This window comes from Lynx canadensis, chromosome B2 (assembly GCF_007474595.2).
Source record: "Lynx canadensis isolate LIC74 chromosome B2, mLynCan4.pri.v2, whole genome shotgun sequence".
Lineage (NCBI taxonomy): Eukaryota > Metazoa > Chordata > Mammalia > Carnivora > Felidae > Lynx > Lynx canadensis.
Window position 1 is genome coordinate 120,103,561 of NC_044307.1, and position 25,260 is coordinate 120,128,820.

At 37.7% G+C, this 25,260-nt stretch overlaps 1 protein-coding gene and 1 non-coding gene across 2 annotated transcripts in view; both read right to left on the bottom strand.

Annotated features, from left to right (window-relative positions):
- The window catches only part of MOXD1 (monooxygenase DBH like 1), a 91,864-nt gene that overhangs the window by 29,921 nt on the left and 36,683 nt on the right, over positions 1–25,260 (bottom strand). The window lies entirely within an intron of this gene.
- LOC115515063 lies at positions 2,581–2,683 on the bottom strand. Its single transcript, XR_003969133.1, has one exon. It is a non-coding gene; the product is annotated as a U6 spliceosomal RNA (small nuclear RNA).

Sequence of the window (25,260 nt, forward strand, 5' to 3'; positions counted from 1 at the left end):
TTCTTGTTCTTGGCACCCTGCTTTCCATACACACCCCAGGCACAGGTTGCTGTCCATGTAAAAGCCAGGAAACCATCTCTGACAGAGGTTATCCAAAGGGCATCTGGTTCATAATGCAATGCTGCCTATGAAAACATTTCAGCCCAAACTAGCAGTGTAGACAGACAATTACAAAATCATGCTAATATATGCTCAGGGGATTATGGTAGGATAGGATAGTAGATGGTATCTACCTGTCCCTCTTTCCATCTCATCCCTAATGGGGAGGGCTTTTTTAGCATGACAATATATCCAACTTATGAGAGGAGACAACCAAATTGAGCAAGAAAATGATATCATTGTCTCACAGGTAATCCACTCTGAAAAAGGTCAGAGTTCAAAGCAAAACCTGTCCTGCTGATATGGGGCTCAAACTCAGGAACCATGAGATCATGATGTGGGCCAAAACCCACGAGTCCCTGTTTCTTCATATTCATGCAGCTTTGTGACTTTGTGATTTCCAGCTATACAAATGAGTCTTCCACCAGCACTGTGAAACAGTCAACAATTCTATGTTCTTCAGTCTCAAAGACTGGGACGGTCACCATCTTGACACCTATAGCAATATCTAAAATGACAACACCAGGGTTCTCAACAAATGTAACTTTCACCACCTCAGTTTCACAAAACATACCCCAGATGCCATCGACAATGACCACAACCCACAACAGTTCAGTGACATCTGTTACTTCAGCAGTAACAAAGATGTATCAAAACTGACCTGTTTCCTATGCTGAAAATAGTTGTTAAATGCCACATTTACGTCTTTGTTCCATTCTGAAAAAATAGAAATGATGTCATATTAAATAAATTAATGGTATAGATCCTAGTATTCTTGTCCCTGTGGAAAATGAGTTTCCAACTTCATCAGGCCTGCTAATGAGTGTGAATAAGTGACTTGTCCTACCAGGGAATTGTACTTGGATACGATTTGAAATGTGCCACACCTTTCCCCCCTGGGCCCCTCATTAGACAACAGAATTAGGCAGCATTCCGTCTACATGAGTTCTAAACCAAATGGTTAGCTTTGGTTTTCATTCATATGTGCCATAAAGATATTTTCCAATGGTATTAGATACAGTGTAGTAACAGAGTATCAGCACTCTTCATTTTCTGCATTTTTAAAAAACATAATGCCTGTGAAACTACAAATTCAGAACCTCAACATTTTCTTTTGAACTTATTCAAAGTTCAGTTCCACTTAAAAACTAGTTATTACATTTGTGATAACAGCAGACTTTATGGTATTTTCAGTGTATTTTTAAAATTTGTTTAAATGTTTATTTATTTTTGAGAGAGACAGAGAGAGAGAGAGAGAGAGCAGGAGAGGGGCAGAGAGAGAGGAAGACACAACCCAGAGCAGGCACCAGGCTCTGAGCTGTCAGCACAGAGCCTGACACGGGACTTGAACTCACAAACTCTGAGATCATGACCTGAGCCGAAGCTGGATGCTCAACCAACTGAGCCACTTAGGCGCTCTTTGTGTATTTTCATATGTTTCCAAGCCACAGTTTTATTACTATAATTTGTATTTTATTTTATTTTTTTTTTAATTTTTTTTTTCAACGTTTATTTATTTTTGGGACAGAGAGAGACACAGCATGAACGGGGGAGGGGCAGAGAGAGAGGGAGACACAGAATCGGAAACAGGTTCCAGGCTCCGAGCCATCAGCCCAGAGCCTGACGCGGGGCTTGAACTCACGGACCGCGAGATCGTGACCTGAGCTGAAGTCGGACGCTTAACTGACTGCGCCACCCAGGCGCCCCTATAATTTGTATTTTAAATCAACTAATTTCTCAAGGTCTCTTGATGCGATAAAACCAAAACAGTTTCAATTTCCAATTTATTCAAAAGGAGAAATTTCAGTTAGAACCATTTATTCAGATTAGATCTAGTTGCAAGATTAGACCTGTGTTGTGCGGACCTATTGTTAAGGCACTAACTCTTAAGAGGACCAATAAGGGGAAAAAAAAAATCCCCAAATCGTACTGCCTCTGAGGTTGTGGTAGGCAATCTAAGTTCAGCATCACAAACAGCTTCAGATGCTGGGGTTGCAGTTCTGCGGATGGGGGTGATCGGGAGATGTGTTAGATCAACTAGAACCCAGCAGTCACTAGACCAAGCAGGCTGGAGAGCAACCTTCTACAACGAGACTTCCTCTTCCCCCATTCAGCATTCTTATGTAGAAATTCAAAGTTTTAGCTTAGTATGATGTTTCTTAAAATCACCAAAGCATACTTTTTTGTTTTCTTCTAATCACAGCAACTATTAATTCTAAAGAAAATACATTATCAAAATTTGATATTGGCAGCTTTGTTGGTGGTATTGTATTAACACTGGAAATCTGTCGATTCTTTACATTGGATGCAAAATGTGTTATTCAAGAAGAGGCATTTGGTATGGAACCATGTGAGTTTTGATTAGCCAGAACTTTATTATAATTTCTGTGTTTCTTTAAATGTCACAAGAAAATACCAGGATGGGACACAGATTTATGAATTACATTCCTACTAATCCTCTATGCCCAAAGTAAATTGTTTAAAAACATGGAACGCTTCACAAATTTGTGTGTCATCCTTGTACAGAGGCCATGCCAATCTTCTCTGTACCGTTCCAATTTTAGTATGTGTGCGGCTGAAGCACTATTAAAGCTGTTTTACTTGATGAATATGCAAGTACCCTTGAGAGTTAAAAATATTATGATTTACAGTCATCAACTTCTGAATGTGAATTAATTAGGTTCTTTTTTTTAATGTTTGTTTTTTATTTTTGAGAGACAGAGACACAGAGAGTAAGTGGGGGACAAGCAGGGAGAGAGAGAGAGAGAGAGAGAGAGAGGGAGAGAGAGAGAGAGAGAGAATCTGAAGCAGGGTCCAGGCTCTGAGCTGTCAGCACAGAGCCTGACATGAGGCTTGAACTCACGAACCGTGAGATCATGACCTGAACTGAAGTCAGACCCTTAACTGACTGAGCCACCCAGGCACACCAAATTGATTAGGTTCTTTTTGCCAAACACCTCAAGAATATAAAAATACAGAAATATAAAATATTTTAAAATTACTCTTAAGAAAGTTTATAACAGCATTCTTAATATGTATATTGTTCTTTGAATTTTTAATAGATTATTCATGAATTCTAAGGTTGCTTTTAGCCTTACATTAACAAATATTAATGTTCAGTTAACGGAGATGTTCAGTAAACTAGAGGTCACCTAGCTCCTCTAAGAAATGTTACATTAATACCAATACAACCCACAAGGCATAGTGAAAGATCTGATGGTCAGGAGACTAAGTTCCCTTCTTGGCTGTGTCACTAGCTGTGTGACATGACTGTGAGCAGGTCAGCAGGTCATAGCACACAGGCTTTTTTCCCATCATTATATATGTGTGTGTGTGTGTGTGTGTGTGTGTGTGTGTGTGTGTGTGTGTTTATATATGTATTGGAGCTCTGAAGAGCTCTAATAATCTATTTTTCTCACACCAAGCTAGTATACTTGGACAAGTCAAGAAGGACATTCCGCCCTTCCCACCCACGTTTTTTTTACCCTCCAAATGTAAAAACAAAAGTAAGATACACATATATTTAACTATATATAATAAAACTTCTTTAACTCTTTCAAGGGCACTTGCATATATATATATATATATATATATATATATATATATGCCTTCATCTAATTCTCAAAACAAGCTCATGAGTTTAGGTAACAGAATTATCACCTATTTTATAAATGCAAACAATAACGCACATGTAAGTTTAAAAATTTATCCAACTGTCAGAGCCCGGATCTCACCACTGGTGACTTGGATCAGGAATTGGTGCCCCTAAACCAGTATGCTGATATACAGGAAAACCTTGGTTTGCGAGCATAATTTATTCCGGAAACATGCTTGTAATCCAAAGCACTTGTATATCAAAGCAAATTTCCCTATAAGAAATCATGGAAACTCAGAGGATTCCTTCCACAACCCAAAAATTTTCATATAAAAATAATTACAATACGGAATATAATACAAAATAATAAAGAAAATACAAAATATAAAGAAAAATAAACAAATTAGCCTGCATCTAGCTTTGAAAACCTTCATGGCTGGTGTGAGGGAAACAAGAGAGAGGAGGGTTATTGTGTAGGACGACTTTCACTACCACTAATGAAATCACTGCTACCCATAGGCTCAACGGAATCTTTTTCTGCATGGGGGCCATTGTATGCATTCACACAGGTGTTGAGCACGGTACAGCATTAACAAGTTCTTAACATATACTGTATTTAATGTAACTGGCAATAAGGCAGCAAAGGATCTATATCTGCAGGCAGCCTGATCCAGAATGAAGCAAAGCATTCCTAAGCTGACTCTTGTATGGAAAAGCAAAGGACTGTCCGTAGGTGCTTTGAAGTGACAAAAAATTCACTAGCGCCAGTTGTGGGCACCTTCCAACGTTCTGAAAAATCACTGATTTCTGCCAAACACCTCGGCCTGAGACGGAGCATCCAAGCACGGGAAGGAAACCGCCCACAATCCCACAGCGAGATAAAGAGACAGACAGAGTCAGAGACAGAGAGACAAGAAGCATTGGTTCAGCTGTGATCATGTGACATTCGGCATCACGTACTACTCGTATGGCAAGACATCATTCGTTTATCAAGTTAAAATGTATTAGAAATGTTTGCTCATCTTGCAGAACACTCACAGAACAGCTTACTCGCAATCCAAGGTCTTACTGACTCCCATCTTGAATGGCAGGGGAGTGAATGAGACAGTGTCAGTGCTCCACCAAGGTCACTTTGGGTTTCTTTAACCTTTTCTGGGGGACTTACTTCCAATCACTTGCACCTGTAACTTTCCTCAAAGGCCCAATCTTGGGCTCACTTTGCAAGGAGCAAAAAATGCCCCAAAATGTACGTTAGTCTGAAGAAAGTGAAATGGACAACTCTAAACAAAATGAATGTTTTCCATGGGTGCTATGGACTGAATATTTGTGTTTCCCTCAAATTCACGTATGGATAGTCTAACTCCAAAGGTGAGGGTATTGGAAGGTGGGGCCTTTGGAGGACAATTAAGTCATGATGGCTGATTTCTCATGCATGGGATGAGTGTCTTTATAAAAGAGACCCCATGGAGTTCCCTTGCCCCTTTCACCATGTAAGAACACAGTGAGAAGACGGCTGTCTATGAAGTGGATCTCACCAGACACCAAATCTTCTGGTATCCTGATCTTGGACTCCAGAGTTGTGAGAAATAAATTTCTGCTGTTTATAAGCCGCCCAGTCTATGGTACTCTGTTAGAGCACCCCGAGTGGACTAAGACAATGGGATTAGGTTACAACTGGAAGTACAGTGCAATAACACCCTTGCTTGGCTTTCTCTTCCTCAGTCTTACTCTCCCACCTCGTGTTTTCTCCTGGCACTTCCTTAGTCATTTGTACACACATCCTTCTTTCAAAGGACTGTAGCTGAGAACCCAATATAAAACAAGTAGCATAATGGAAGAGCATTTTATTGGACCACATGTTTTGGGGTTTGAATCTAATCTGGGGGGTTTAAATCTTGCCCCATTATTTTCTATTTATTTATTTTCTTATTTATTTATATTGAAGTATATTTGACATGTAACATTGTGTACATTTTCAGGTGGACAACATTTTGATTTGAAACATTTATATACTGCAGGGACACCTGGGTGGCTCAGTTGGTTAAGTGTCTGACTTCCGCTCAGGTCATGATCTTGCAGTTTGTGGGTTTGAGCCTCACATCGGGCTCTGTGCCAACAGCTCAGAGCCTGGACTCTGCTTCATATTCTGTGTCTCCCTCTCTCTCTGCCTCTTCCTCACTCTCCCTCTCTCTCTCTCTCTCTCTCAAAAATAAACATTAAAAAATTGTCTTAATATAAACTCCTTAAAAAAGAAACATTTATATACTGTAATATGATCATCATATGATCATCAAACATGCTAAAAGACTAGGTCTTAATTATCTCTACCACAAAAAAAGAATTGATAGTTATGTGATTTTTCCATCTCGTTTTCCTAGTTGCTCAACTTCTCTTTGTCTCAGTTTCCTTATCAGTAAATCAGTGACAATAAGGTTTACTTATAAAATTACTTGAGAATCAAATAGCTGACACATCAGAAGCAACAAACGCCTTGTAGGTGTTCAAAGAATGATGTGAGTATATTTATTAAAAGTTGGACTCTGGGTTTTAAATACAATTTTAACATTGCACCCAAATAAATAACGTCTATACTGGTAATTTATTCACAAAGTTCAGTGTTTCAAAATCTAACTTTAAGACTTTTGTGTTACAAATATTCAGGTAAAAAAAATATTGCCATGGTCACATGCTGTTTTGCAAAATACATAATCATATGAAATATATATTTATGTGTGCCATGTCAATTTATTTAGGATTTAATTTGTATAATAGTATGTTCTTTACAGAGAAGTTTTTCTGAAATATGACCTCCCCCCTTCCTCTAAAAGAAACATAGGTACACTGACACTTCATTTTTTAATTTTAATTTTTTTTTTTTTTGAGAGAGAGGGAGCAAGCACACAAGCTGGGGGAGGGGCAGAGAGACAGAATCTTTTTTTTTTTTTAAGTTCATTTATTTTGAGAGAGAGAGAGAGAGAGAGAGAGAGAGAAAGCATGAACAAAAGAGAGCAGAGAGACAGGGAGAGAGAGAGAATCCCAAGCAGAAACCACACTGTGAACACAGAGCCCAATGTGGGCTCGATCCAAAGAACCATGAGATCATGACCTGAGCTGAAATCAAGAGTTGAACAATTAACTGACTGAGCCACCCAGGCACCCCGAGAGAGAGAATCTTAAGCAGGCCACATGCTCAGCATTGAGCCAGACACAGGGCTTGATCTCATGACCCTGGAATCATGACCTGAGCAGAAATCAAGAGTTAGATGCTCAAATGACTGAGCCACCCAGGCGCCCCTACACTGACACTTCTCGTGTGTATTTATGCACAGTTTTGAATACACATTTCCCTTACTATTTTGCTCTGAAAATCTTTTCATCTCAAAGAGATGTCTTCCATTCCATTCATTCATTCTTCATTCATTCATTCATTCATTCACTCAACTAATTAAAGAAAAAATACCCCAACTATTTGGCTCTTTATCCGATGCCAAGAAGTAAACAAACACGGGTCTGACAATCATACAGTTTATATTCTAGAAAGGTAGAGAAGTTAAGACCAGAGGATGATAATTTTTGGTTACCTTCCAGCATCAGTTCCCCCAGAAGAACTACCAGGATCCTGAATTGGCTTAGCCACACTCTTTGACTAAGAATGATTCCCACTTCTCTTAAGTGGCCCAAACCCATCTATGTGGTCCCAATCTTGAACTTACATTGGTCAAATCACAGCGACTTTCAAGTGGTGGCTGGCAGAAGAGCTATCCTCCCAAAGTAAGAGAGAAAGTGCTATTTCAGGGAGTTTGGGCTGTCATTTTTCTACCATAAGGGAAAATAGCCTAAGGCTGAGGCCCAAACAATATTAAGGGCAAAGCTCAAAAGGAGCTGTAGCTCTTGAAACATCATAAATCTCTGGACAAAGGGATTTGCTTGAAATAAACCCAAGTGACGTTCAGTTGAAACAAAAAGAAGTTCGGTGCTGATAGTAATTATCAATGACAGTTGTTTTCTTCAGTCATCTTTGGTTTCTTTCCCCTCTTTAGTCCATGAAAACTGAGATGACTACCCAAACCTGGATTAAGTCAGAAGCTTTGTTAATTCAGATTTCTGAAAAACACAAAACGAAGTTCCCCAAACAACTAGTTGTGTTCTGTAATGTGTTTGGAAACCACATTTTTTTCATGAGAACACTGAATACTTAGAGCATGCCAAAGCAATATGACTCATCCTAATTTATATTTCTCATCTTCAAAATGTTTCTCATGTTACACTCTAGGCACGGCATTCACCCCAGTCCACACTTCTATACATCCCACCTGGGTTCCACCAATAGCCACCAACCAATCTTCTTGGATGCTTAGGGGGTAGCTTTCTAGACAACACCCTGTATCCCAACCAATCTTCCCAAATCACTTTTCATCTTGGACATCTGACTGATAATATTCAGTGGCTCCACACCGCCCGTTCTATAGCGATCAAGTCCACACTTCTTTTTCTGACATTCAGGATCCTATGTGGTTTGCTGCACATTACCTACACGGTGCCCTGTGCATGAATTCCCAGTCACAGGGATCCGTTCCTTTTACACACAATGTTGTTCTTACCTCCATGGTTTCGTTCCGTGTTTTCTTCACCCAATATGTCCTCCTACTCGCTCTTGAAAGCCCAGGTTTTGTTTCCCCTGGATGCCTTCTCTGATTACTTTGGCAGACATTTGCCTTGTTTCTCTAAGCTTCTTTCAGGAGGCAGTACTGTGTGGTAGCATGAGGCCAAAGACTTGGTTTGGAATTCAACATCTGGCACTTACTAGCTGTGTGATCTAAGACAGATTGCTTAACTTTACTGAAACTCAGTTTTCTTATTTACGAAATAAAAACACGAATCAACTTTTAATCCATTATAAAAAGTAAAGGAGAAAATGTGTCTAGCACATAATCATTTGTATCAAGCAGTTGAAAACGATCCTCAGTTCTGTACAACTTAGTACTTTTTTATCGAATGTAATTAGTGCCTACATAAGAGTTTTTCTTCTTATTTGGAGTAGCAACTCACTGTTCTGCTAACTTGTTGACAATTCATTACATGGAGCAGACTTTTTCAAGGCCTTTATTATTTGCGATGATTGTTGTAATGAAAATACAACATCAAGACTAAATCTTGCTGGTTATTTTTTGGTATGCTCTTGCTTACCTCTTTATAAGTATGAGCTGTTTTTAAATGATAAATTGAATTGTTTTTCAGGTTAATCTGCATTGCACGGCAATTCATGGAATTGAAAGTTCATAGAAAGTAGATGTGATTTTATTGTTTCACGCTGCAAGAAATAAAGTTCTCTGAACTCATTTTATTACTTCAACACATGACTTTCAATGCAGCAATATGTATATCAGAGGCATGAGTATATATGGATTTCTTCCAATCCTATGCACAGCAGAGAGACACGCGTAGATCAACGTGTTTTACACAGGATAAGAATGCAGGAAACGGGGAACTTCTCATGGGAACATAGCTCATCACAGAATGACAGAGGAGATAGATCTGTGCAAAAAAATGCATAGACAGTACAACTTTATTTTACGTGACCCATCTCTTATCCTGGAGAAGTGAATTAAAGGTTAACAGAGGAAAGAACTGGAAGCGGCGCGCACCTGAGCAAAAAGATAAGTAAACATTACGTTACCAAAACCAAGACGAGAAGAGTTGTAACACTGATGTCAAGTAAAGGGCCGGTTCCTTTAACACAGGGAGAAGACAGCCATAACTACTAAGTCCACATACCAGTTCTCAGAATAAAACCTACCTTGCCGGACCTTGATCTTAGACTTCTCCACCTCCAGAACTATGAGAAACAAACTTCTGTGGTTTGAGCCATCTCGCCTATGGTATTTTGTTATGGAAGCCCAAGCAGACTAATACAGAAAATTTGTAAATGGCATAAAATTGAAAATAATTTAATGTTGCTCTTTATTAAATTATATTAAATTTAGACAATGGCCTACCAGACAATCATAAAAGAATAGGATAGGTCTGTACATAATGTAGTGGAACACTTCCAGGACATACCGTTAAATGTAAAAAGCAAGTGTCAAAATAGATGACACTATTGTCTCCTATATGATCCTGAGATCTAAAAATAAAAGCAAGAAAAACCACATATATCTATATAAATATATACTAATATACATATATAATATATATTATATACTTATAAGTATATAAAGTATATAAATACTTATATAAGTATATAAGTATATAAATATATACTTATATAAGTGTGTATATATATATATATATACTTATATACATATATAATATAAAGAAAGACGGATGAAAATATACACAGAAGTAAACATAAACATAAAGGTACATGATTGCATACATATAGAAAATTTCAGGGGTACCTGAGTGGCTCAGTCAGTTAAGCATCTGACTTTGGCTCAGGTTAAGATCTCACAGTTTGTGAGTTCAAGTCCCCCATCAAGCTCTGTGCAGACGTTTCAGAGTCTGGAGCCTGCTTCAGATTCTGTGTCTCCCTCTCTTTCTGCCCCTCCCCTGCTCATGCTCTCTCTCTCTCTCTCTCTCTCTCTCTCTCTCAAAAATAAACAAACATTAAAATTTTTTTTTCAAAAAAATTTCAGAAAAATATAAGAAAATATTAATTTGGCTTACAGGAAGTAGGACTTGAATGGTAGAAGTTAGAGCTTTTTGATTTTCACTTCATGGCCTTCTGTATTTGAATTTTTTACAGTGAACACATATTAATTTTATAATATATTTTTTTAAATTTTGTTTTCATCACCTACGAGCTCAATGTCCCTGACAAGTTAATGAATATGTGAGACAGAGATTATCTACATCCTACCTCACAAGGTGATCTTGAGAATTACATAAGATATCAGGTAACCCCTCACAGTGCATGGTATATACAAAGTATACATCAAATGTTAGTTTTCATATTTTCTACGCATAATCTATCTACAGTATTACATATGAAGTAGATATATGCTATGCTATTATATACTTAATCATATAAAACAAAGTCTCCAAAAACCTTCAAAATTGTTTATTTCCCTACACAATGCAAAATAATCTATTTTGTTTAAATTAAATCTGTTATTTAGAGAAATAATTGACCAGGATGTATTTTGGGCTAGGTTTCTAAAGCAACATGTTGATCCTCTGCAAACTCAATTCTATCTTCTGCGTTTGTAGGCTCTTAGAAAAAGAAAAATAAAAAAATAATAACCAGAAGAATTTTCTACCCCAAACCTGTTGTCAAGACTTCATAGCCCAATGGCAGATGTGAGTATATGTGGTTCACCCGTGACTAGGGGCAGCTGCTGCTGGGAGGGTCCCCACAAAGACAGTGAGACCTTCCTTGGTTCTGCATCAAACGTTTTCTGTCTCTGGATTGTTTTTCACTTTGTAATCTCCTTTGAAGTAATGGTTGCTAGTCTGCTTTTTATTGTTGTTGTTGTTGTTGTTGTTGTGTGTGATTTTTTTTTCTTTTACAGTTTAAAGGACTAATAATTCCATCCATGAAAGGACAGAACTCAATTACTAACAGATGATCCTTATGATAAAATGTCACAACCCCAAGTTAGAGGAAAGAAAAACAACTTCATTTTTCATTTACTCCAATACAACTTACACATAAAAGGAACTAATTTAAATGTCTGTATAGTAAAACTAACTTTTAAAAACTTATTTTCAGGGCATGTGGGTGGCTCAGTCGGTTGAATGTCTGACTTCGGCTCAAGTCACGATTTAGCGGTTCGTGAGTTTGAGGCCCGCGTCAGACTCTGTGCTGACAGCTCAGAGCATGGAGCCTGCTTCCGATTCTGTGTGTGTGTCTCTCTCTCTGTCCTTCCCCTGCTCACGCTCTGTCTCTCTCTGCCTCTCAAAAATAAATAAACACTAAAAATTTTTTTAAACTTATTTTCATATCCTAAAACTTCCAGTACTTGTGTCTGTATATAATTTACTGTAATAATTTGGCAGTTTGAAATAAAGTATATTATTTTAACATTTATTTGTCATAATTTAAGGATTATACTTCCTGAAGAAATTTAATAAATGAACCATCTTTGTCTTCTTCTAAGAGTAGGGAAATCATCATTGAATGACATTTCTTATTCCCTCAGGCACAATTTAAATATTAGACCTAATTGTAGGCAACAAATTAATAACACTGCCTCATGCAGAATTCTTGGTTGGCTTTTATCCAGAGGTCTTGAATTCACTGCTCTTTCATTTTAAATTAAATTTGAATGTAAAGTATGTTGTTTTATCCTGTAATGAAAAGAGAAACTGATGTTGAGTGTTTTTCTCTATGATATTGAACAATGTTGCTTTAGAAGTGATAATAAATGCAGGTCTTCAAATCCTACTTAATTTTATTGAATTCTGGCCCTCTCTATAAAGCGTCTGCAAGCAGCCCAGCAGGACTGTTCAGTTCGGCACTTAAGTTAGTTACAGACTCCACAGTGTCACACACGCAAAATTCCTTTGTCCTGGGAATGAGATAGATTTTCAGAACGTTGTTTACAACTCACTATAATTGAATTAAGTCTAGATTCGAGTCATTAATCCAACAAGCACTCACTAAGCACCACTATCAGGAAGTGCACCCCGAGCTGAAAATCCAAGGACGTGCCTGGCCCAATGGGAGAGAGCCTGGTAAAGAGAGGAGTCCCATAGCCAATACGGGGGTGTTATGACATCAATAATAACTACCACTGGTGAGCATTTACGTGTACCAGGTACATTGCACATATCAACACATTTAATTTCATTTCATCTTCCTGCATTCTGGAGAAAGGTATTACTCTCTTTGTTGCCTAGATCAGGAAACTGAGGCACAGTTACGTAAACCAAGCAAACTTGCAGGGCTGCTGTGTAGCTTGCTTGAACCAGCACTGGGGGCTGACCGCTAAGCACCATTCTCTGGGAAAGCGTGCCTGCCTTTGTGATCTGCCGTGGAGGTGTGAAAAGGCAGTGATGGTTAGAAGGGAGCTGAAGTCAGTTCAATAATTTTGTACACTAATGTAACAGTATGCTTCAGAGAGCCATTTGATTTTTTTTTTTTAATCTTTATTTACTTTTGAGAGAGAGACAGAGTGTGAGCAAGGGAGGAGCAGAGAGAGAGGGAGACACAGAATCCGAAGCAGACTTCAGGCCCTGAGCTGTCAGCACAGAGCCTGACACGGGGCTTGAACTCACGAACCGTGAGATCATGACCTGAGCTGAAGTCGGACACTCAACCGACTGAGCCATCCAGGCGCCCCTCCATTTGATTTTTTAAATGGAGTTTTGCTGTCTGGTTGGAAAAGGGATAATAAAATAAAAAAAGAAAAAAGAAAAAGACTATTTTTGCTTGACCTCATCCAATTTGTTTAACCATGACTATAATTAAGAAATATAGTCTTTTATATTTCAAGAAAGTGAAGCAAATAAATGAATATCAGTGGATGGCTTCTGTCATTCTGGCTCCTTTCTTATTTTCTATGTGTTTCAAACATGAGTTCTCCATAAAAAGAAGTCTTAGTTTGCAGGGCAATTCCATGAAAATGGGGAAACAAAAAACTGAAGTGTGTTCAGACTATGACTGAGTTAAACACTGGTCTTCTGTGGGTGAATCTCCAGTCTGGGTGGATAACCCCTAATCCACGAAGACTTTGCTCAGCTTAGTAAACAGGTTCACACTGAATTCACTTTTTCAAAGCCTTTAAGTCTCCTGCTGCCTTCCAGCTATTTAAATAAAGAAGTCTCCTCTAGATGTAGGTTTCTGGAAAGCAAAGCAAATGTTTTATTAATCTTTGAAGTTATTCGTTTGCTTGCTCGCTTTTGAAAAGTTTATATACAGAGACAATAATATAACATTATTCATATAAAAACCATCCAGAGCTAGTTAACATCTTGTCATTCCTACTTTGCTATCCATCTTTGTCCCCACTTACTCCAGCACATCTCTCTGTTCCCTCTAGGTGCTCATGTTGACCTCAATTGCCAACCTGACCATCAAGGTGAGAGCCAAGTATAAACTCAGGTACTTAGTCTTAACAAGTCTGATCTGCCTTTTTTCCTAAACATGCCAGCCAAATCCTTTAAATCAAACCTAAAATAACTTTTCCATTCAATACTTTTTATCAGTTTAAATAGTCTCAGGTCTGCAGTTATAGAAATTACATTCAAAAGGGATCTACTTATGAAGGAAACATAAAAAGCATGGGTGATTTATTCCATATTTGCTCAATCAGATAAAAGCCACACTCAACCGAAATGTCATAATTTACAACCTGCGTAGATATTCAAAGAGAATTTTGCAGTTTCAGAAATGTGGCCAACCTCCTTTCTTGGCAGCTAAAACAAGAAACCGAAAAAGGATCTGATAAATTGAGTTGCGATAATAGTTCCAAAAGGGAACACACCATCTTCTCTCCCCCATGAAACATCACTTCTTTCAGATTTGTTTAAAAGTCTTCACCCCTAACATCAAGCGAGTGGGGAGGATTTCCATCTCTACTGCCACAACAACTCTTGTGGGCATTCTCTCCTTATTTCCAAAGACACTTCCCAAATAAGGCTGCTTTTCCTCTCACATACATTTTCCTAACATGTCCAGGCTAAACTCTTGGCTCTAATCCTCTGTATTCTAAAATCTCCACAACAAATCATGCCATTTCTCCAGCCAAAACCCAATAGTCCCACGTTGCCTCAAGAGAAACTCACTTCTTGGCTTACAATTCCTGCTCTCTGTGGTCCTTTCACAAGATCTCCAAACATTACCAGGAATATGTGTTCTCAGTGTCTTTGATCATGGCATTCCAGCCTTTTCATCCTGAACCTGGCAAAACTGTATTGTATCCATCAGAATTTGTACTTCCAGTAGGAAAACTAAATGTTCAGAACACCTCTCAGTTGGAAGACTGATTTTCATGATTTCCATGATTTTCAAAACTTAAAACAATGTGTCTTGAAATATATTGATAAGCTCAGTAAGAAATTAAGGAAGACCAAAGGTAAAAGAAGAAGAATATAAAGTCAAAATCAAAGTGATAAAAACAGAAATTAAGGCTCCCGTGGGAACATATGTCATACTATGATTCTAGAGTCTCCAGGAATAATGGTCACAGGATAGGATCATCAAATGATGTGGGACTCAACTTGACACACACCTCTCCCTCCCACACCCCTCAATTAAATACAGAACCGGAACCCTCCGAGCTCATACCAATCCAGTAAAGTGAAGAACTAGAAAAAAAAAAAAAAATCTAACTGCTAACAAAGGCAGCTGATGAAAAAACTTGTCTGTCTTTGCCACAGTTCTGGGTTATTATGGATCAAATGTTTTTGTCCCCTCCCCCCTCTTCAAATTTATAGGCTAAAGTCCTAACTTCTAATGGGATGGTATTTGAAGATGGGATCTTTGGGAGGTAGTTAGGGTGCATGAGGTCACGAAGGTGGGGCCCTCATGATTGGATTAATACCCTTATAAGAGACACCAGAGAGCTTGCTGTACTCCTCCTCTGCACCCCATCCTCGCGCATTAGGAGGTCATACTGGCACACGGTGAAATGGCAGCTGTCTACATGCCAAGAGCAGAGGCCTCAGAATGAAACCCACTTTCCAGAACCTTGATCTTGGCTTCCTGGCCTCCATAACTGTGAGAAATAAATGTCTGCTATTTACCTGTCTATGGTATTTTGTTATGGTACCCAGAGCTGAATAAGACCTGGTTAGAAGAAAATAACAATATTCTCCCCTGGAGGTGTGTAAACAAAGGTCCAGCCTCATGAGACAGTAAGATTTGAATTTACAGTCCTGTACAGTTGGGGAAATTCCAAACCAAGAAAATAAAGGATCCCTCATGGGTTGCCATCCCCTGGCATCTGGCAAAAGTAAATATAAATATAATACCTCCAGGAGGGAGCATCCTCTCCTCCGGTACCTTGTGATTTCCATGGATGACATTAACTTGGCAAAACTTAGCAAACACTTGGGGAAACAAGAGACTATCCACGACATATTTAGATTCCCAATGACTTGAGCCATTGGAATTATTAAACATAAAATCAAAAATAACTATGTATGCTTCATTTTTTAAATGTTATGCATTATATTTATGTGGTTAAAGAATAAAGACGAGCTTGAAAAGATGAGCAAGAAATATCAAGATTGAATCAGCATATTTGAAAAAGAACAAAATAGAATTTCTAGAAATAAAAAATAATTGGGATTTAAAACTCTATGGGTGAGTTAAACAGCAATTAAAAAACAATTTAAGGAAGAATTACTAACGGTGAAAATATTCTGACCTCAAACTTCTCCAAGACAACATTTCTTTCACTTTTATTAAAGTGTAATTTGACAAGGGCACCTGGGTGGCTGAGTCAGTTAAGCGTCCAACTTCAGCCCAGGTCATGATCTCATGGTTCGTGAGTTTGAGCCCCGCATCAGGCTCTCTGCTGTCAGCACAGAGCCAGCTTGGGATCCTCTGTCTCCCTCTACCTCTTAAACCCTCCCCTGCTCACACTCTCTCTCAACAATAAACACTTTTTTTTTAAAAAAAGGTATAATTTGACATACACTAAGCTGCACATATTTAAAGTATAAAATTTGTTGTTTTGACATATGTACATACTCATAAAACCACAAGCTAGATAATGAATATGCACATTATCCCCCAAAGTTTCCCCAGGGCCCTTGCCAACCCCTCATTGTCTTCCCACCTTGCTTCATTCTCATCCCTGGAAACCACTCCATGGCTTCCTGTCACTATAGATTACTTGAATTTTTTAGAATTTATAAAAACTAGAATCATATTATATGTAGTCATTTTTTTCTGGCTTCTTTCATTCAGCATAATTATTTTCAGGTTAATCTACGTTGGTTTTATGTATCAATAGTTCATCCATTTTAATTACGGAGTAGTATTCCACTGTACATATACGCCATGATTTGTTTATCCATTCACCGATTAATACACATTTGGATTGTTTCCATTTCTTAGCTATTATAAAGTAAGGTGCTACAAAAACTCTTTGACAAGTCTTTGTATGATCATACGCTTCCATGACTCTTGGATACACAGCTAACAGCAGAATAGCTAAAGTAAATGACAATGTATGTTTATTATTTAAGAAACTGCCAAATGATTTTTCAATGTGGCGTACCACTTTATATTCCCATCGGCAGTATATTAGAGTTCCAGTTGTTCCACATCTTGCCAACCCTTTAACTTCCATATGGCAATTCTTAAAGGTGGTATCCCAGTGTGATTTTAATTTACACTTCCTTAATCAGTAATGATGTTGGGCATTGTCTTAAGGAAGTGGACTGATATCAGGCAGAGAAGGACACTGATCTCTGAGAAACAAGAAACAAGTGAGGTTAGTCCTGTGGGTTGTTCAGATGGCTGTCTATAGAGAGATTTTTCAGGCTGTTGCATAGGAAAGTGAAACTCAAGCAGGACCTGCCATTCTCCTTGAGTTGTGGAGATTGAATTGGCCCAATGAGGCCAAGTAGGTTACAGTTCACAGAATATAATATGGGAAGGGAAGAGATGCACAGAGAGATAACTCAGGACACCTACATAAAGTCTGCTTCAGGTGAGTTACTGAATACTGATCCTTTTACAACAGGTAAAATCACCCTAAAAAATCCTACCCAAGACCAGGTAAAAATTATTCTAAAGGATTAAAAGAAACCATGATGGAAATATCACAATGCAGAGAATAGAGCCTTTCCCCAACACAGTGGAAAATCTTGTAATTCATACAGCATTAGGTAAAAGTACTCAGAAGGGCTTGCCTTGCAGTGGGTAAAATGAGGATCTAACAAAGCTCATAAATAAGATCTGAAAGGTCTGATTTCAAGTAACTTAACTACGTCCCAGAACAAAGCTCAAAACTATTTACAGAAGTGCAAACATAACCAACATCCAGTAAGGTAAATTAAAAATGTCTGGCATCCAACAAAAGATTACTAGTTACACAAAGAATTAGAAAAATAAAACCCATAATGACAAAATTCAAACCAAATTAACCCAGAACTCATGCAAAAGAAAGAAGCAGATATTATAACTATATTTTATATGTTCCCAAAGATAGATCAAAGACTGAATATGTTAAATATAGACATGGAAGATACTTTTAAAATACTTAAATCTAAATTTTAGAGATTAAAACTGCAATGATTGAGGTGAGAAATACAGTGTATAGTATTAAGAGCAGAGTAGATCATAAAGAAGAAAAGATTGGTAAATTTGAAGACAGAATAATAAAACTACCCAAAATCAAAGCAGGCTAAAAAAATGAAATGCAAATGAGTTGCAGGATAACTTGAAACAGCCTGATATACTTACAATTGGAGTCACCATAAGAGGGGAATAACCGAAAAGCCTATAACTAACAGCATACCTAAAGATGAAAGACTGAATACTTTTATCCTAAGGGAAGGAAAAGGCAAGGAATCCACTCTCACCATTCCTATTCATCATTATACTGGAGGTTCTATACAATGCAATAAAGACAAAATTTTAAAAAGAAAGAAGAAAAGGCATCAGATCAGAAAGGAAGAAGTAAAACTGTCTTTATTCTGAAATGGCATGATGATCCCTGCAGCAAATCCAACTGAATTCTAGCAATGCTGCTAGAACTCATAGGTGTGTTTCGCACATTTAAGGGCCAGAAGATCCACATACAAAATTCATTTGTACACATTGGTGACAGATAATCAGAAAATGAAATGTGAAGGTGAATACCATCGAAAATACCATCAAAATATTAGATATTTAGGAATGAATTTGACAAAAGCTGTATACAAACCCTACGTTAAAAACTAAAAACACTGCTTAGAAAAATCAAACTAAATATTCATGTCCTAGAGTTAGGCAAAAATGTCTTATAAAGCCAAAAGCATAATCATAAAATTTTTAAAGTAGACTAGACTTGGCCAAAATTAAGAACTTCTGTTCTCCAGAAATACTGTTAATCGTGAAAAGACAAACCACAGATTAAGACAAAACATCTGCAGATCAAATATGTGGTAAACAAATTGTATCCAGGATATTAAAGCATACTCAAGGCTCAATAATAAGAAAACAAACATCCAATCTTAAAAATGGACAAAGATTTGAAGAGGCGTTTCACCAAAGCAAATAGAGGAACGGTAAATAAGCACACGAAAAGGTGCTCAACCTCCTTGGTCAGTAGGGAAATGCAAATTTAAACCACAATGAGATACAACCATTAAAATGACTAAAATTTTAAAAGACTGACTATTCCAAGCGACGGTAAATATATGGAGCACCTGAAACTCACTTATTTTTGCTGTGAATATAAAACAGTGCAACACTGGGGAAAACTGTCTGGGTCTGACAGCCTTTAAAAGTGTTAAACACAGGGGCGCCTGGGTGGCTCAGTCGGTTAAGCGGCCGACTTCAGCTCAGGTCATGATCTCACGGTCCGTAAGTTTGAGCCCCGCGTCGGGCTCTGTGCTGACAGCTCAGAGCCTGAAGCCTGTTTCAGATTCTGTGTCTCCCTCTCTCTGACCCTCCCCCGTTGTTCATGCTCTGTCTCTCTCTGTCTCAAAAATAAATAAACGTTAAAAAAAATTTTTAAAAAAAGTGTTAAACACATTGCATTGCATACAACCCAGTCATTCCACTCCAAGGTTTACATCCAAGGGAAAAGAGAGCATGTGTTCATAGAAAAAGTTGTACCCAAATGTTCACGGCAACTTTAATGGTCATAGCTCCAAAATAAAGACACACAAATATCCATCAAGTGAATGGATAAACCAGTTGTGCTATATCCATACAATGGAATGCTATCCAACAATAGAAAGAATGAACTATTATGGAAAACTGTCTTGTATCTGAGTTAGAACTCCTTCTTGGGGCAAGAGTACTGGTGTGCCAGTCCCAAGACCAGGCTTTAAATGGCTTTTAGAGTTTCTTCTCTCTCATTTGGAACCTTGCCACCACCATCTGAACAAGTTTAATCTAGACATCTGCAGAACATGCTCCATACTATAAAGGAGAACCCACTTCTCAGCTGAGGACTCCTAGCCCCACCTACAAACTGCTGACTCCCAACCATACGAGAAAGCCCAGCCACCATTCAAGAACCAGCCTACACAACCCAAGCTGGTTACAGACATAGGAGTAAGCAAAGCGACAAACAGAAGAACCCCCTGGTCGATCTGTAAACTGCAATATGTGTGTATGTATTTAAAGGCTTTGAACGTTGGGTGGTTCGGTGCACAGTAATGGCTGATACAAAATGAATAAAAAATTCTGGTATATTCAGATAATTAAACTCTATAAAAGATGGAAATGAACACATTTTTTTGACACACAAAAGCATGGTAGACTCACACATTCTGCTGAGCAAGAGAAGCCAGACACAAAAGAGTCTAAGGTTCATAAAGTTTAAAACAGGCAAAAGTAACAAGTAGAGATCAAAGTCAGAATGGGGTTAGGTCCAGAGACAGGTAGTTACCTAGAAGGGATATTGAGGGCCACTTTTGGTGGACTGGTAGTGTTCTATTTCTTGATCTTAATTCTGATTCCATGAGTTAGTTCACCTTATGAAAATCCAATGAGTTGTATACCAGTGTTTTGTGAATTTTTATGTATGTAACTCAATAAAAGAGTTTTTAAAAAATGTTTAGGTTGAACAGGAAATTCACCGAAGAGGAAATATAAATAAAAAGAGCATCAGTCTCACTGGTAGTCTGAGAAAAGCAAGTGAAAACAATCATAAACATCAGTTTTCACCCATCGGTAGACAATAAGTTTAAAAGACGGCAATACTCAGGCTTGAAAGGAAGTGAAGAAATATTCACACATTGCTAGTGTGTAAATTTTAGAAGGTAATCTGACAAATATATTAAATTTTTGAATGCATATAACCTTAACTCAATGCATTTAGAAATCTTTCCTACAGAAATGAAACCGCTAAGGATACATATAAAAGAATATTTATTAAAGCATTGTTTCCAGCAGCAAAAACATTAAATCACCTTGAAAGTGAATCAGCTACAGCCGGCTGCCAAAAAAAAAAATGTGGTTTGTACATATTAGGGGATTTCATTATGCAGATATTATAATAAAGGTGTTATTATGTTTTGAGCTGCACTTCTATGGGTGGCAATTTGAAAAAACAAATTTCAAAGTAATATGGACAGTGATCCTACATTTTTTTTAAAAAAAGAAGGGTGATTAACTCAGTAAAATCCTATATAATTTTGTAAGGGTTTTCTTGAACATAGATTATAGAAGGACCCAAATAAATGTGTTAACATTGGGCACCTCCAAGCTGGATTTTAGAGAAATGGGGACACCACTATTATACACATTTCACCTTTTTTTCCTGTTGTAATAAGCATATGTCACATTAAAAATGAAACAATTACACGTTAGATAATACTTTTGTAAATTTCCAGCATTTAATTTTTTTCTTAATTTTTTTCTAATGTTTATTTATTTTTGAGAGGGGGGGAGAAAGAGAGAGAGAGAGTCCGAGAGGGGGCAAAGAAAGAGGGAGACATAGAATCCGAAGCAGCCTCCAGGCTCCGAGCTGTCAGCACAGAGCCTGACGCAGGGCTCGAACTCACAAGCCGTGAAATCATGACCTGGGCCAAAGTTGGACGCTCAACCGACTGAGCCATCCAGGAGCCCCCGGCATTTAAATTTTTTAAAAAAGAACACCAAGTCACTTAATAAATACAGTTTTCAAATCTTATGTCAAATCAGTGCAGGTAGACACAGGCTTCGTACAAAATGGATTAAAAAAAGGAGAAAAAATGGGCATCCGGGTGGCTCAGTTGGTTAAGCGTCTGACTCTTGGTTTAGGCTCAGGTCATGATCTCACAGTTCATTCTGCGGGATTGAGCCCCCACCTCGGGCTCCCTTCTGACAGCAAGGAGCCTGCTTGGGATTCTCTCTCCCTCTCTCTCTCCCCCTGCATGCACACTCAAGTGTGCTTTCTCTCTCTCAAAATAAATAAACTCAAAAAACAAAACAAAACAAAAAAACAGGAGAGAAAAGGCTAAGCGTTCCCTTAAGAAATAGTGTACGGTCTTGGGGCGCCTGGGTGGCTCAGTCGGTTGAGCGTCCGACTTCGGCTCAGGTCATGATCTCATGGTTCATGGGTTCAAGTCCTGCGTTGGGGTCTGTGCTGACAGCTCAGAGCCTGGAGCCTGCTTCGGATTCTGTACCTCCCTCTCTGTCTGCCCCTCCCCCGTTCATGCCTTATCTTTCTCTGTCAAAAATAAATAAACATTAAAAAAAAAAAAAAGAAATTAGTGCACAGTATAAACTCCTTAACCTTTCAGACAATGAGGGATAAAAATTTAACAGTTGTGATCTCTTTTCAGGATTATTAGAGGAGCACCTCATATTACATATGAATTTCATATGATTATTAATTCAAGCTGAGGAACACATAAATTATTCCATAAAATATCTTTTAGCAACTTGGAATAAATATGCTTTGAAATAATGTGACTGAACCAACAATCTGTTGGAAAATTTTATTTGCTATATGAGTGGAAAATATTACTCAGTACTGACATTTCCTGTTTATCATTAAAAAAAGAACTGAGCTCGCTAACCTTGCAAATTTAATTCAGTTGTAAATCTTACAACCTCTTGCAATAAGACCTTGCCTTACATAACAAATAAAATGTATCTGGCAGGCTCACTCTTAAAAGAACTAAGCTTTATATCTTAAAAGTGAATATAGAAATAAAAAGCAAAGATAGTAAAATAGTGAAATCCAAGATATAAAAAAAAAAAAAAACTAACATACCATATGAAACCCAGTTGGATATAAACAAATCTATTTCAATGCTTTCCCTTTTTAATGTCTCAAAAAAGTCAATGAAATCAAAATGAGTTTCACGACTGCTCTAAATTACTGGATAATTATATCTAAGTAATTTTTAAAGTTTGGAAAAGCTTTAAAAGTTATTTCATTATAGATTATTAAAATGACAGAGCAGAAAGGGATATATATCTGGCTATATTTTTTTTATCTTGAAATTGTTTTCTATTTCATATGTTGAAAAAAAAATAGACAAGTAATAGCAATTTGGAATTTATGACCTAAATTTGAATTCTAGTTTCAATTAATTAACTAGAGGAGATAAGCAGAGTTTTTCCCCTAGACTTCACTTTCTGCAACCATGAAATAAAATGTTGCCAAAAGTAAACAGGTTTAGAATGTTAGAGTAAAAAGAAAGTGACTGCAGAATGACAGTATTTCACATCTACCATGCTTCAGATGCTTTATAAAAACATCTTCAGATAATTTTCCCAGCCATCTTCTAAATAGGCAGGATCTCCATTTTGCCAGTGAAGAAACTAAAATTCCGAGTTCTGTTGAAATTACCCAAGTTCACATGAGTGGTAAATGAGCCAGGATTTGAAAACAGCTCTAGGTGACCAGGCAAACAGGCACCTCCAAACTTAGGCTCATATAAATTAAATGAATTGTACAAGTTCCCACTGCAAGACTACGTGAATGATGTTTTGTAATACTAAGTACACTATGACGTTAAGTAAAACACGATTTTTCCTGAGCCTCAGTTTCCTCATCTGCAAAATGGCATAAATAAAGCAGTGTCTATTACATAATGAGTAATCAACAAATATTTGTTTTCTAAAATTCAATGTTTTTAAAGCACTTTCAGAGTAATCTTGAGAAGACAGGAATTGTTATTTCCATTCTGCATATGTGTATATAGTCTTACCAAGATAAAATGTAAGAAAAAAGCAAATAACATGGTCCTGATTGTCATAATGTGAAACAACGATGTTCAGTTTCCATCCAAAAGGACCAGTTTTGCCTTGAAGTCATGAAGTTAAAACCAGCTATTGTGAAGGACATACCCAATTTTATTCATAAAGATGAGTTTAGAAAGTGGAAAATTTTAATAATTATAAATATCATCATCTAAATTTGAAGCCTAGTTTCAATTAGTTAACTGGAAGAGAAAAGCAGTTTTATTCACTAGACTTCATTTTCTGCAAATGAAAAAAAAAATGTCTTCAAATGATAAGGGTTATAAAATTTAATGGTTGTGGTCTCTTTTCAGGATTGTGAAAGGCCATTCCCTGAGCATGTCATGTCACATATGAATTTCATATGATTATTAATTCAAGCTGAAGAAGAAAAAAATTAGTCCATAAAATGTCTTTCAGGGTGGTTTTAAAGCAGCATTTTTTTTAAATCTTAGACCATAAGTAAATTATCTCTTGAGATCTTCATTAGGCTTATAGTCCAATAAAATGAAAAACTAAATGATATAAACTCCCACGAAGAAGCTCACATACATTACATACATTTAAGTTATTAACAACACGTAACTGACATTGACAATGGGAACAGAGGTCCAACAAACTCAACAGTCAATCACTCTACAGTGACTGCAGCTCTAGGGAAGTCCTCTTCATTTCCACAGGAACTGAAAGGCCATCACTCTCTTCCCAGGAAGAGCCTGCAGCTTTTCTTTCAAGAACTAAATGGTTACAGCACATTGTGCAATGAAGAGGTAGCCTTGATTTCTATTTCGGAGACTATGACGCAACTTGCCAGAGTTTTCACATTAAGTGAGACTGGTAAGTTCATGTCTGGGGATAAAGCCACACAATGGTATCATTCAAGATAAAAATCAGTGACCCCATTTAGGTACTAAAGGCCACGGTCTGCAGTTCCTTTCAGTGTTTCACACTAGGGGCTTTGGTACGATTCAGGCATTCTCCGATCAGAAAATGCAGTTACCCCGACAACAAGTAACTGGAGAGATTCTGCATTCTAATCTGACACGACTCGAGGATGGATTTCAATGTTAGGCAGCAGCTGTGAGCTGGCTGTAGCACAGGCAGATGTTGGTTTCAGCATCCTGTATTCTCTACCACATGTGGGACCAGATGGAGCTTCCGCACAGACAAATGTGTAATACTTGGGAATTCTAACGCTGAAACAAGAGCCTTACTTTTGAGCCAATGAATGCTGCTCTCTGCAAACCTAAAAGTCATGTTTTGAGGCTAAACTAGCAAAAGTGCTCATACATGTTTATTTAAAAAAATATACTGTCTTCTTCGGGGAGAAGTATACAAACAGGAAACTTACCGACAATGCGCAAGTTACTTAACTTCTCTGGGCTTCAGTGTCTTCCTCTGTAAAACGAGGATATTAATACTACCTACTTCCTAGTTTTTTTCTGATGATTAGTGATCCACAAAATGGACAATGCTCTCAGTTTTATCACGTGCTTAAGCATGGGAACAGAGTTTGTGTCCTAGGCATCCTCACCACACATCCCTACTTCCCTAAGATCCATTTAGTTGTACTTTCCCCAAATTGTTCTCTCCATATGGCTTGAGATGGTGCTCAGACCTTCACTCCTTTCTTCTGCCTATACTATGTACTTTGACAGCAACGTTCACTTTCCACCGTTCGGGTTTCTCGGTTATTCAGATGTGCATGTCTTCTCCCCATCTAAACTGGGAGGTCCTTGGGGTGAAAGACTATGTCTTATATTGCCTTCTATCTGAC